The sequence below is a fragment of the Carassius gibelio genome, chromosome A19 (assembly GCF_023724105.1).
Source record: "Carassius gibelio isolate Cgi1373 ecotype wild population from Czech Republic chromosome A19, carGib1.2-hapl.c, whole genome shotgun sequence".
Lineage (NCBI taxonomy): Eukaryota > Metazoa > Chordata > Actinopteri > Cypriniformes > Cyprinidae > Carassius > Carassius gibelio.
This window is the reverse complement of record NC_068389.1, coordinates 1,840,001-1,852,627: the sequence shown is the minus strand read 5'-3', so window position 1 is coordinate 1,852,627 and position 12,627 is coordinate 1,840,001. Positions and strand designations below refer to the sequence as shown.

The 12,627-nt window shown below is 38.9% G+C and overlaps 12 pseudogenes; all 12 read right to left on the bottom strand.

Moving 5' to 3' along the window:
* Positions 1-509: 509 nt before the first annotated feature.
* On the bottom strand, positions 510-628 carry LOC127936040 (uncharacterized; annotated as a pseudogene).
* Positions 629-1,694: 1,066 nt separating this feature from the next.
* Positions 1,695-1,813, bottom strand: LOC127937067 (uncharacterized; annotated as a pseudogene).
* A 1,011-nt stretch (positions 1,814-2,824) lies between these two features.
* On the bottom strand, positions 2,825-2,943 carry LOC127936674 (uncharacterized; annotated as a pseudogene).
* Positions 2,944-3,727: 784 nt separating this feature from the next.
* Positions 3,728-3,846, bottom strand: LOC127937939 (uncharacterized; annotated as a pseudogene).
* Positions 3,847-4,913: 1,067 nt separating this feature from the next.
* On the bottom strand, positions 4,914-5,032 carry LOC127936039 (uncharacterized; annotated as a pseudogene).
* A 1,071-nt stretch (positions 5,033-6,103) lies between these two features.
* LOC127937066 (uncharacterized) lies at positions 6,104-6,222 on the bottom strand (annotated as a pseudogene).
* A 1,012-nt stretch (positions 6,223-7,234) lies between these two features.
* On the bottom strand, positions 7,235-7,353 carry LOC127936673 (uncharacterized; annotated as a pseudogene).
* A 724-nt stretch (positions 7,354-8,077) lies between these two features.
* Positions 8,078-8,196, bottom strand: LOC127936672 (uncharacterized; annotated as a pseudogene).
* A 782-nt stretch (positions 8,197-8,978) lies between these two features.
* Positions 8,979-9,097, bottom strand: LOC127937938 (uncharacterized; annotated as a pseudogene).
* Positions 9,098-10,167: 1,070 nt separating this feature from the next.
* Positions 10,168-10,286, bottom strand: LOC127936038 (uncharacterized; annotated as a pseudogene).
* A 1,072-nt stretch (positions 10,287-11,358) lies between these two features.
* Positions 11,359-11,477, bottom strand: LOC127937065 (uncharacterized; annotated as a pseudogene).
* Positions 11,478-12,206: 729 nt separating this feature from the next.
* Positions 12,207-12,325, bottom strand: LOC127936670 (uncharacterized; annotated as a pseudogene).
* Positions 12,326-12,627: the final 302 nt, after the last annotated feature.

Genomic DNA, 12,627 nt, shown 5'->3' with positions numbered 1-12,627 from the left:
CCTGCTAAGATTCAGAGATCGGGCATTGACTCTATTTTTTTTTTTTTTTTGCAAGATTATTATATAATTTGTGAAAAATATCCAAAAATTTAAAGCACCTGGCATTCCCAGGCAGTCTCCCATCCATGTACTAACCTGGCCCAAACCTGCTTATATTCAGAGATCGGGCACTGACTCTATTTTTTGCCAAATTTATTATATACTAAGTGAAAAAATTCCAAAAGCTTAAAGCACCTGGTATTCCTTGGCGGTCTCTCATCCAAGTACTAACCAGACCTAAACCTGCTAAGATTCAGAGATCGGGCATTGACTCTTTTTTTTTTTTTTTTTTTTTTTGCAAGATTATTATATAATTCGTGAAAAATATCCAAAAATTTAAAGCACCTGATATTCCCAGGCAGTCTCCCATCCATGTACTAACCTGGCGCAAACCTGCTTATATTCAGAGATCGGGCATTGACTCTATTTTTTGGCAAAATTATTATATACTAAGTGAAAAATTTCAAAATAGCTTAGAGTACCTGGCATTCCCAGGCGGTCTCCCATCCAGGCACTAACCAGGCCCAAACCTGCTTAGCTTCCGAGATCAGACAAGATCGGGCATAGCCAGGCTGGTATGGCCATAAGCGAAGACTGCTGCAAAGAGAAGGCTATTTAAAGATCAGCCAATCTACTCGCCAGTACATTATAAAAGTAGGAAAGAAACCCCAAAAGCTTAAAGCACCTGGTATTCCTAGGCGGTCTCTCATCCAAGTACTAACCTGGCCCAAACCTGCTTATATTCAGAGATCGGGCATTGACTCTATTTTTTGGCAAATTTATTATATACTAAGTGAAAAAATTCCAAAAGCTTAAAGCACCTGGTATTCCTTGGCGGTCTATCATTCAAGTACTAACCAGACCTTAGCCTGCTAAGATTCAGAGATCGGGCATTGACTTCTTCTTTTTTTTTTTTTTTTTGCAAGATTATTGTATAATTCGTGAAAAATATCCAAAAATTTAAAGCACCTGGTATTCCCAGGCAGTCTCCCATCCATGTACTAACCTGGCCCAAACCTGCTTATATTCAGAGATCGGGCATTGACTCTATTTTTTGCCAAATTTATTATATACTAAGTGAAAAAATTCCAAAAGCTTAAAGCACCTGGTATTCCTTGGCGGTCTCTCATCCAAGTACTAACTAGACCTAAACCTGCTAAAATTCAGAGATCGGGCATTGACTCTTTTTTTTTTTTTTTTTGCAAGATTATTATATAATTTGTGAAAAATATCCAAAAATTTAAAGCACCTGGTATTCCCAGGCAGTCTCCCATCCATGTACTAACCTGGCCCAAACCTGCTTATATTCAGAGATCGGGCATTGACTCTATTTTTTGCCAAATTTATTATATACTAAGTGAAAAAATTCCAAAAGCTTAAAGCACCTGGTATTCCTTGGCGGTCTCTCATCCAAGTACTAACCAGACCTAAACCTGCTAAGATTCAGAGATCGGGCATTGACTCTTTTTTTTTTTTTTTTTTGCAAGATTATTATATAATTCGTGAAAAATATCCAAAAATTTAAAGCACCTGATATTCCCAGGCAGTCTCCCATCCATGTACTAACCTGGCGCAAACCTGCTTATATTCAGAGATCGGGCATTGACTCTATTTTTTGGCAAAATTATTATATACTAAGTGAAAAATTTCAAAAAAGCTTAGAGTACCTGGCATTCTCAGGCGGTCTCCCATCCAGGCACTAACCAGGCACAAACCTGCTTAGCTTCCGAGATCAGACAAGATCGGGCATAGCCAGGCTGGTATGGCCCTAAGCGAAGACTGCTGCAAAGAGAAGGCTATTTAAAGATCAGCCAATCTACTCGCCAGTACATTATAAAAGTAGGAAAGAAACCCCAAAAGCTTAAAGCACCTGGTATTCCTAGGCGGTCTCTCATCCAAGTACTAACCTGGCCCAAACCTGCTTTTGTTCAGAGATCGGGCATTGACTCTATTTTTTGCCAAATTTATTATATACTAAGTGAAAAAATTCCAAAAGCTTAAAGCACCTGGTATTCCTTGGCGGTCTATCATTCAAGTACTAACCAGACCTTAACCTGCTAAGATTCAGAGATCGGGCATTGACTTCTTCTTTTTTTTTTTTTTTTGCAAGATTATTATATAATTCGTGAAAAATATCCAAAAATTTAAAGCACCTGGTATTCCCAGGCAGTCTCCCATCCATGTACTAACCTGGCCCAAACCTGCTTATATTCAGAGATCGGGCATTGACTCTATTTTTTGCCAAATTTATTATATACTAAGTGAAAAAATTCCAAAAGCTTTAAGCACCTGGTATTCCTAGGCGGTCTTTCAACCAAGTACTAACCAGACCTAAACCTGCTAAGATTCAGAGATCGGGCATTGACTCTATTTTTTTTTTTTTTTGCAAGATTATTATATAATTTGTGAAAAATATCCAAAAATTTAAAGCACCTGGTATTCCCAGGCAGTCTCCCATCCATGTACTAACCTGGCCCAAACCTGCTTATATTCAGAGATCGGGCACTGACTCTATTTTTTGCCAAATTTATTATATACTAAGTGAAAAAATTCCAAAAGCTTAAAGCACCTGGTATTCCTTGGCGGTCTATCATTCAAGTACTAACCAGACCTTAACCTGCTAAGATTCAGAGATCGGGCATTGACTTCTTCTTCTGCACCTGATATTCCCAGGCAGTCTCCCATCCATGTACTAACCTGGCGAAAACCTGCTTATATTCAGAGATCGGGCATTGACTCTATTTTTTGGCAAAATTATTATATACTAAGTGAAAAATTTCAAAATAGCTTAGAGTACCTGGCATTCTCAGGCGGTCTCCCATCCAGGCACTAACCAGGCCCAAACCTGCTTAGCTTCCGAGATCAGACAAGATCGGGCATAGCCAGGCTGGTATGGCCATAAGCGAAGACTGCTGCAAAGAGAAGGCTATTTAAAGATCAGCCAATCTACTCGCCAGTACATTATAAAAGTAGGAAAGAAACCCCAAAAGCTTAAAGCACCTGGTATTCCCAGACAGTCTCCCATCCATGTACTAACCTGGCCCAAACCTGCTTATATTCAGAGATCGGGCATTGACTCTATTTTTTGCCAAATTTATTATATACTAAGTGAAAAAATTCCAAAAGCTTAAAGCACCTGGTATTCCTTGGCGGTCTCTCATCCAAGTACTAACCAGACCTAAACCTGCTAAGATTCAGAGATCGGGCATTGACTCTTTTTTTTTTTTGCAAGATTATTATATAATTTGTGAAAAAAATCCAAAAATTTAAAGCACCTGGTATTCCCAGGCAGTCTCCCATCCATGTACTAACCTGGCCCAAACCTGCTTATATTCAGAGATCGGGCATTGACTCTATTTGTTGCCAAATTTATTATATACTAAGTGAAAAAATTCCAAAAGCTTAAAGCACCTGGTATTCCTTGGCGGTCTCTCATCCAAGTACTAACCAGACCTAAACCTGCTAAGATTCAGAGATCGGGCATTGACTCTTTTTTTTTTTTTTTTTTTTTTTTTGCAAGATTATTATATAATTCGTGAAAAATATCCAAAAATTTAAAGCACCTGATATTCCCAGGCAGTCTCCCATCCATGTACTAACCTGGCGCAAACCTGTTTATATTCAGAGATCGGGCATTGACTCTATTTTTTGGCAAAATTATTATATACTAAGTGAAAAATTTCAAAAAAGCTTACAGTACCTGGTATTCCCAGGCGGTCTCCCATCCAGGCACTAACCAGGCCCAAACCTGCTTAGCTTACGAGATCAGACAAGATCGGGCATAGCCAGGCTGGTATGGCCATAAGCGAAGACTGCTGCAAAGAGAAGGCTATTTAAAGATCAGCCAATCTACTCGCCAGTACATTATAAAAGTAGGAAAGAAACCCCAAAAGCTTAAAGCACCTGGTATTCCTAGGCGGTCTCTCATCCAAGTACTAACCTGGCCCAAACCTGCTTATATTCAGAGATCGGGCATTGACTCTATTTTTTGCCAAATTTATTATATACTAAGTGAAAAAATTCCAAAAGCTTAAAGCACCTGGTATTCCTTGGCGGTCTATCATTCAAGTACTAACCAGACCTTAACCTGCTAAGATTCAGAGATCGGGCATTGATTTCTTCTTTTTTTTTTTTTTTGCAAGATTATTATATAATTCGTGAAAAATATCCAAAAATTTAAACACCTGGTATTCCCAGGCAGTCTCCCATCCATGTACTAACCTGGCCCAAACCTGCTTATATTCAGAGATCGGGCATTGACTCTATTTTTTGCCAAATTTATTATATACTAAGTGAAAAATTCCAAAAGCTTTAAGCACCTGGTATTCCTAGGCGGTCTTTCAACCAAGTACTAACCAGACCTAAACCTGCTAAGATTCAGAGATCGGGCATTGACTCTATTTTTTTTTTTTTTTTGCAAGATTATTATATAATTTGTGAAAAATATCCAAAAATTTAAAGCACCTGGCATTCCCAGGCAGTCTCCCATCCATGTACTAACCTGGCCCAAACCTGCTTATATTCAGAGATCGGGCACTGACTCTATTTTTTGCCAAATTTATTATATACTAAGTGAAAAAATTCCAAAAGCTTAAAGCACCTGGTATTCCTTGGCGGTCTCTCATCCAAGTACTAACCAGACCTAAACCTGCTAAGATTCAGAGATCGGGCATTGACTCTTTTTTTTTTTTTTTTTTTTTTGCAAGATTATTATATAATTCGTGAAAAATATCCAAAAATTTAAAGCACCTGATATTCCCAGGCAGTCTCCCATCCATGTACTAACCTGGCGCAAACCTGCTTATATTCAGAGATCGGGCATTGACTCTATTTTTTGGCAAAATTATTATATACTAAGTGAAAAATTTCAAAATAGCTTAGAGTACCTGGCATTCCCAGGCGGTCTCCCATCCAGGCACTAACCAGGCCCAAACCTGCTTAGCTTCCGAGATCAGACAAGATCGGGCATAGCCAGGCTGGTATGGCCATAAGCGAAGACTGCTGCAAAGAGAAGGCTATTTAAAGATCAGCCAATCTACTCGCCAGTACATTATAAAAGTAGGAAAGAAACCCCAAAAGCTTAAAGCACCTGGTATTCCTAGGCGGTTTCTCATCCAAGTACTAACCTGGCCCAAACCTGCTTATATTCAGAGATCGGGCATTGACTCTATTTTTTGGCAAATTTATTATATACTAAGTGAAAAAATTCCAAAAGCTTAAAGCACCTGGTATTCCTTGGCGGTCTATCATTCAAGTACTAACCAGACCTTAACCTGCTAAGATTCAGAGATCGGGCATTGACTTCTTCTTTTTTTTTTTTTTTTTTTTTGCAAGATTATTATATAATTCGTGAAAAATATCCAAAAATTTAAAGCACCTGGTATTCCCAGGCAGTCTCCCATCCATGTACTAACCTGGCCCAAACCTGCTTATATTCAGAGATCGGGCATTGACTCTATTTTTTGCCAAATTTATTATATACTAAGTGAAAAAATTCCAAAAGCTTAAAGCACCTGGTATTCCTTGGCGGTCTCTCATCCAAGTACTAACTAGACCTAAACCTGCTAAAATTCAGAGATCGGGCATTGACTCTTTTTTTTTTTTTTTTGCAAGATTATTATATAATTTGTGAAAAATATCCAAAAATTTAAAGCACCTGGTATTCCCAGGCAGTCTCCCATCCATGTACTAACCTGGCCCAAACCTGCTTATATTCAGAGATCGGGCATTGACTCTATTTTTTGCCAAATTTATTATATACTAAGTGAAAAAATTCCAAAAGCTTAAAGCACCTGGTATTCCTTGGCGGTCTCTCATCCAAGTACTAACCAGACCTAAACCTGCTAAGATTCAGAGATCGGGCATTGACTCTTTTTTTTTTTTTTTTTTTTGCAAGATTATTATATAATTCGTGAAAAATATCCAAAAATTTAAAGCACCTGATATTCCCAGGCAGTCTCCCATCCATGTACTAACCTGGCGCAAACCTGCTTATATTCAGAGATCGGGCATTGACTCTATTTTTTGGCAAAATTATTATATACTAAGTGAAAAATTTCAAAAAAGCTTAGAGTACCTGGCATTCTCAGGCGGTCTCCCATCCAGGCACTAACCAGGCACAAACCTGCTTAGCTTCCGAGATCAGACAAGATCGGGCATAGCCAGGCTGGTATGGCCCTAAGCGAAGACTGCTGCAAAGAGAAGGCTATTTAAAGATCAGCCAATCTACTCGCCAGTACATTATAAAAGTAGGAAAGAAACCCCAAAAGCTTAAAGCACCTGGTATTCCTAGGCGGTCTCTCATCCAAGTACTAACCTGGCCCAAACCTGCTTTTGTTCAGAGATCGGGCATTGACTCTATTTTTTGCCAAATTTATTATATACTAAGTAAAAAAATTCCAAAAGCTTAAAGCACCTGGTATTCCTTGGCGGTCTATCATTCAAGTACTAACCAGACCTTAACCTGCTAAGATTCAGAGATCGGGCATTGACTTCTTCTTTTTTTTTTTTTTTTGCAAGATTATTATATAATTCGTGAAAAATATCCAAAAATTTAAAGCACCTGGTATTCCCAGGCAGTCTCCCATCCATGTACTAACCTGGCCCAAACCTGCTTATATTCAGAGATCGGGCATTGACTCTATTTTTTGCCAAATTTATTATATACTAAGTGAAAAAATTCCAAAAGCTTTAAGCACCTGGTATTCCTAGGCGGTCTTTCAACCAAGTACTAACCAGACCTAAACCTGCTAAGATTCAGAGATCGGGCATTGACTCTATTTTTTTTTTTTTTTTGCAAGATTATTATATAATTTGTGAAAAATATCCAAAAATTTAAAGCACCTGGTATTCCCAGGCAGTCTCCCATCCATGTACTAACCTGGCCCAAACCTGCTTATATTCAGAGATCGGGCACTGACTCTATTTTTTGCCAAATTTATTATATACTAAGTGAAAAAATTCCAAAAGCTTAAAGCACCTGGTATTCCTTGGCGGTCTATCATTCAAGTACTAACCAGACCTTAACCTGCTAAGATTCAGAGATCGGGCATTGACTTCTTCTTCTGCACCTGATATTCCCAGGCAGTCTCCCATCCATGTACTAACCTGGCGCAAACCTGCTTATATTCAGAGATCGGGCATTGACTCTATTTTTTGGCAAAATTATTATATACTAAGTGAAAAATTTCAAAATAGCTTAGAGTACCTGGCATTCTCAGGCGGTCTCCCATCCAGGCACTAACCAGGCCCAAACCTGCTTAGCTTCCGAGATCAGACAAGATCGGGCATAGCCAGGCTGGTATGGCCATAAGCGAAGACTGCTGCAAAGAGAAGGCTATTTAAAGATCAGCCAATCTACTCGCCAGTACATTATAAAAGTAGGAAAGAAACCCCAAAAGCTTAAAGCACCTGGTATTCCCAGGCAGTCTCCCATCCATGTACTAACCTAGCCCAAACCTGCTTATATTCAGAGATCGGGCATTGACTCTATTTTTTGCCAAATTTATTATATACTAAGTGAAAAAATTCCAAAAGCTTAAAGCACCTGGTATTCCTTGGCGGTCTCTCATCCAAGTACTAACCAGACCTAAACCTGCTAAGATTCAGAGATCGGGCATTGACTCTTTTTTTTTTTTTGCAAGATTATTATATAATTTGTGAAAAAAATCCAAAAATTTAAAGCACCTGGTATTCCCAGGCAGTCTCCCATCCATGTACTAACCTGGCCCAAACCTGCTTATATTCAGAGATCGGGCACTGACTCTATTTTTTGCCAAATTTATTATATACTAAGTGAAAAAATTCCAAAAGCTTAAAGCACCTGGTATTCCTTGGCGGTCTATCATTCAAGTACTAACCAGACCTTAACCTGCTAAGATTCAGAGATCGGGCATTGACTTCTTCTTCTGCACCTGATATTCCCAGGCAGTCTCCCATCCATGTACTAACCTGGCGCAAACCTGCTTATATTCAGAGATCGGGCATTGACTCTATTTTTTGGCAAAATTATTATATACTAAGTGAAAAATTTCAAAATAGCTTAGAGTACCTGGCATTCTCAGGCGGTCTCCCATCCAGGCACTAACCAGGCCCAAACCTGCTTAGCTTCCGAGATCAGACAAGATCGGGCATAGCCAGGCTGGTATGGCCATAAGCGAAGACTGCTGCAAAGAGAAGGCTATTTAAAGATCAGCCAATCTACTCGCCAGTACATTATAAAAGTAGGAAAGAAACCCCAAAAGCTTAAAGCACCTGGTATTCCCAGGCAGTCTCCCATCCATGTACTAACCTAGCCCAAACCTGCTTATATTCAGAGATCGGGCATTGACTCTATTTTTTGCCAAATTTATTATATACTAAGTGAAAAAATTCCAAAAGCTTAAAGCACCTGGTATTCCTTGGCGGTCTCTCATCCAAGTACTAACCAGACCTAAACCTGCTAAGATTCAGAGATCGGGCATTGACTCTTTTTTTTTTTTTGCAAGATTATTATATAATTTGTGAAAAAAATCCAAAAATTTAAAGCACCTGGTATTCCCAGGCAGTCTCCCATCCATGTACTAACCTGGCCCAAACCTGCTTATATTCAGAGATCAGGCATTGACTCTATTTGTTGCCAAATTTATTATATACTAAGTGAAAAAATTCCAAAAGCTTAAAGCACCTGGTATTCCTTGGCGGTCTCTCATCCAAGTACTAACCAGACCTAAACCTGCTAAGATTCAGAGATCGGGCATTGACTCTTTTTTTTTTTTTTTTTTTTTTGCAAGATTATTATATAATTCGTGAAAAATATCCAAAAATTTAAAGCACCTGATATTCCCAGGCAGTCTCCCATCCATGTACTAACCTGGCGCAAACCTGCTTATATTCAGAGATCGGGCATTGACTCTATTTTTTGGCAAAATTATTATATACTAAGTGAAAAATTTCAAAAAAGCTTACAGTACCTGGTATTCCCAGGCGGTCTCCCATCCAGGCACTAACCAGGCCCAAACCTGCTTAGCTTACGAGATCAGACAAGATCGGGCATAGCCAGGCTGGTATGGCCATAAGCGAAGACTGCTGCAAAGAGAAGGCTATTTAAAGATCAGCCAATCTACTCGCCAGTACATTATAAAAGTAGGAAAGAAACCCCAAAAGCTTAAAGCACCTGGTATTCCTAGGCGGTCTCTCATCCAAGTACTAACCTGGCCCAAACCTGCTTATATTCAGAGATCGGGCATTGACTCTATTTTTTGCCAAATTTATTATATACTAAGTGAAAAAATTCCAAAAGCTTAAAGCACCTGGTATTCCTTGGCGGTCTATCATTCAAGTACTAACCAGACCTTAACCTGCTAAGATTCAGAGATCGGGCATTGATTTCTTCTTTTTTTTTTTTTTGCAAGATTATTATATAATTCGTGAAAAATATCCAAAAATTTAAAGCACCTGGTATTCCCAGGCAGTCTCCCATCCATGTACTAACCTGGCCCAAACCTGCTTATATTCAGAGATCGGGCATTGACTCTATTTTTTGCCAAATTTATTATATACTAAGTGAAAAATTCCAAAAGCTTTAAGCACCTGGTATTCCTAGGCGGTCTTTCAACCAAGTACTAACCAGACCTAAACCTGCTAAGATTCAGAGATCGGGCATTGACTCTATTTTTTTTTTTTTTTTTTTGCAAGATTATTATATAATTTGTGAAAAATATCCAAAAATTTAAAGCACCTGGCATTCCCAGGCAGTCTCCCATCCATGTACTAACCTGGCCCAAACCTGCTTATATTCAGAGATCGGGCACTGACTCTATTTTTTGCCAAATTTATTATATACTAAGTGAAAAAATTCCAAAAGCTTAAAGCACCTGGTATTCCTTGGCGGTCTCTCATCCAAGTACTAACCAGACCTAAACCTGCTAAGATTCAGAGATCGGGCATTGACTCTTTTTTTTTTTTTTTTTTTTTTGCAAGATTATTATATAATTCGTGAAAAATATCCAAAAATTTAAAGCACCTGATATTCCCAGGCAGTCTCCCATCCATGTACTAACCTGGCGCAAACCTGCTTATATTCAGAGATCGGGCATTGACTCTATTTTTTGGCAAAATTATTATATACTAAGTGAAAAATTTCAAAATAGCTTAGAGTACCTGGCATTCCCAGGCGGTCTCCCATCCAGGCACTAACCAGGCCCAAACCTGCTTAGCTTCCGAGATCAGACAAGATCGGGCATAGCCAGGCTGGTATGGCCATAAGCGAAGACTGCTGCAAAGAGAAGGCTATTTAAAGATCAGCCAATCTACTCGCCAGTACATTATAAAAGTAGGAAAGAAACCCCAAAAGCTTAAAGCACCTGGTATTCCTAGGCGGTCTCTCATCCAAGTACTAACCTGGCCCAAACCTGCTTATATTCAGAGATCGGGCATTGACTCTATTTTTTGGCAAATTTATTATATACTAAGTGAAAAAATTCCAAAAGCTTAAAGCACCTGGTATTCCTTGGCGGTCTATCATTCAAGTACTAACCAGACCTTAACCTGCTAAGATTCAGAGATCGGGCATTGACTTCTTCTTTTTTTTTTTTTTTTGCAAGATTATTATATAATTCGTGAAAAATATCCAAAAATTTAAAGCACCTGGTATTCCCAGGCAGTCTCCCATCCATGTACTAACCTGGCCCAAACCTGCTTATATTCAGAGATCGGGCATTGACTCTATTTTTTGCCAAATTTATTATATACTAAGTGAAAAAATTCCAAAAGCTTAAAGCACCTGGTATTCCTTGGCGGTCTCTCATCCAAGTACTAACTAGACCTAAACCTGCTAAAATTCAGAGATCGGGCATTGACTCTTTTTTTTTTTTTTTTTGCAAGATTATTATATAATTTGTGAAAAATATCCAAAAATTTAAAGCACCTGGTATTCCCAGGCAGTCTCCCATCCATGTACTAACCTGGCCCAAACCTGCTTATATTCAGAGATCGGGCATTGACTCTATTTTTTGCCAAATTTATTATATACTAAGTGAAAAAATTCCAAAAGCTTAAAGCACCTGGTATTCCTTGGCGGTCTCTCATCCAAGTACTAACCAGACCTAAACCTGCTAAGATTCAGAGATCGGGCATTGACTCTTTTTTTTTTTTTTTTTTTTTTTTTGCAAGATTATTATATAATTCGTGAAAAATATCCAAAAATTTAAAGCACCTGATATTCCCAGGCAGTCTCCCATCCATGTACTAACCTGGCGCAAACCTGCTTATATTCAGAGATCGGGCATTGACTCTATTTTTTGGCAAAATTATTATATACTAAGTGAAAAATTTCAAAAAAGCTTAGAGTACCTGGCATTCTCAGGCGGTCTCCCATCCAGGCACTAACCAGGCACAAACCTGCTTAGCTTCCGAGATCAGACAAGATCGGGCATAGCCAGGCTGGTATGGCCCTAAGCGAAGACTGCTGCAAAGAGAAGGCTATTTAAAGATCAGCCAATCTACTCGCCAGTACATTATAAAAGTAGGAAAGAAACCCCAAAAGCTTAAAGCACCTGGTATTCCCAGGCAGTCTCCCATCCATGTACTAACCTGGCCCAAACCTGCTTATATTCAGAGATCGGGCATTGACTCTATTTTTTGCCAAATTTATTATATACTAAGTGAAAAAATTCCAAAAGCTTTAAGCACCTGGTATTCCTAGGCGGTCTTTCAACCAAGTACTAACCAGACCTAAACCTGCTAAGATTCAGAGATCGGGCATTGACTCTATTTTTTTTTTTTTTTTGCAAGATTATTATATAATTTGTGAAAAATATCCAAAAATTTAAAGCACCTGGTATTCCCAGGCAGTCTCCCATCCATGTACTAACCTGGCCCAAACCTGCTTATATTCAGAGATCGGGCACTGACTCTATTTTTTGCCAAATTTATTATATACTAAGTGAAAAAATTCCAAAAGCTTAAAGCACCTGGTATTCCTTGGCGGTCTATCATTCAAGTACTAACCAGACCTTAACCTGCTAAGATTCAGAGATCGGGCATTGACTTCTTCTTCTGCACCTGATATTCCCAGGCAGTCTCCCATCCATGTACTAACCTGGCGCAAACCTGCTTATATTCAGAGATCGGGCATTGACTCTATTTTTTGGCAAAATTATTATATACTAAGTGAAAAATTTCAAAATAGCTTAGAGTACCTGGCATTCTCAGGCGGTCTCCCATCCAGGCACTAACCAGGCCCAAACCTGCTTAGCTTCCGAGATCAGACAAGATCGGGCATAGCCAGGCTGGTATGGCCATAAGCGAAGACTGCTGCAAAGAGAAGGCTATTTAAAGATCAGCCAATCTACTCGCCAGTACATTATAAAAGTAGGAAAGAAACCCCAAAAGCTTAAAGCACCTGGTATTCCCAGGCAGTCTCCCATCCATGTACTAACCTAGCCCAAACCTGCTTATATTCAGAGATCGGGCATTGACTCTATTTTTTGCCAAATTTATTATATACTAAGTGAAAAAATTCCAAAAGCTTAAAGCACCTGGTATTCCTTGGCGGTCTCTCATCCAAGTACTAACCAGACCTAAACCTGCTAAGATTCAGAGATCGGG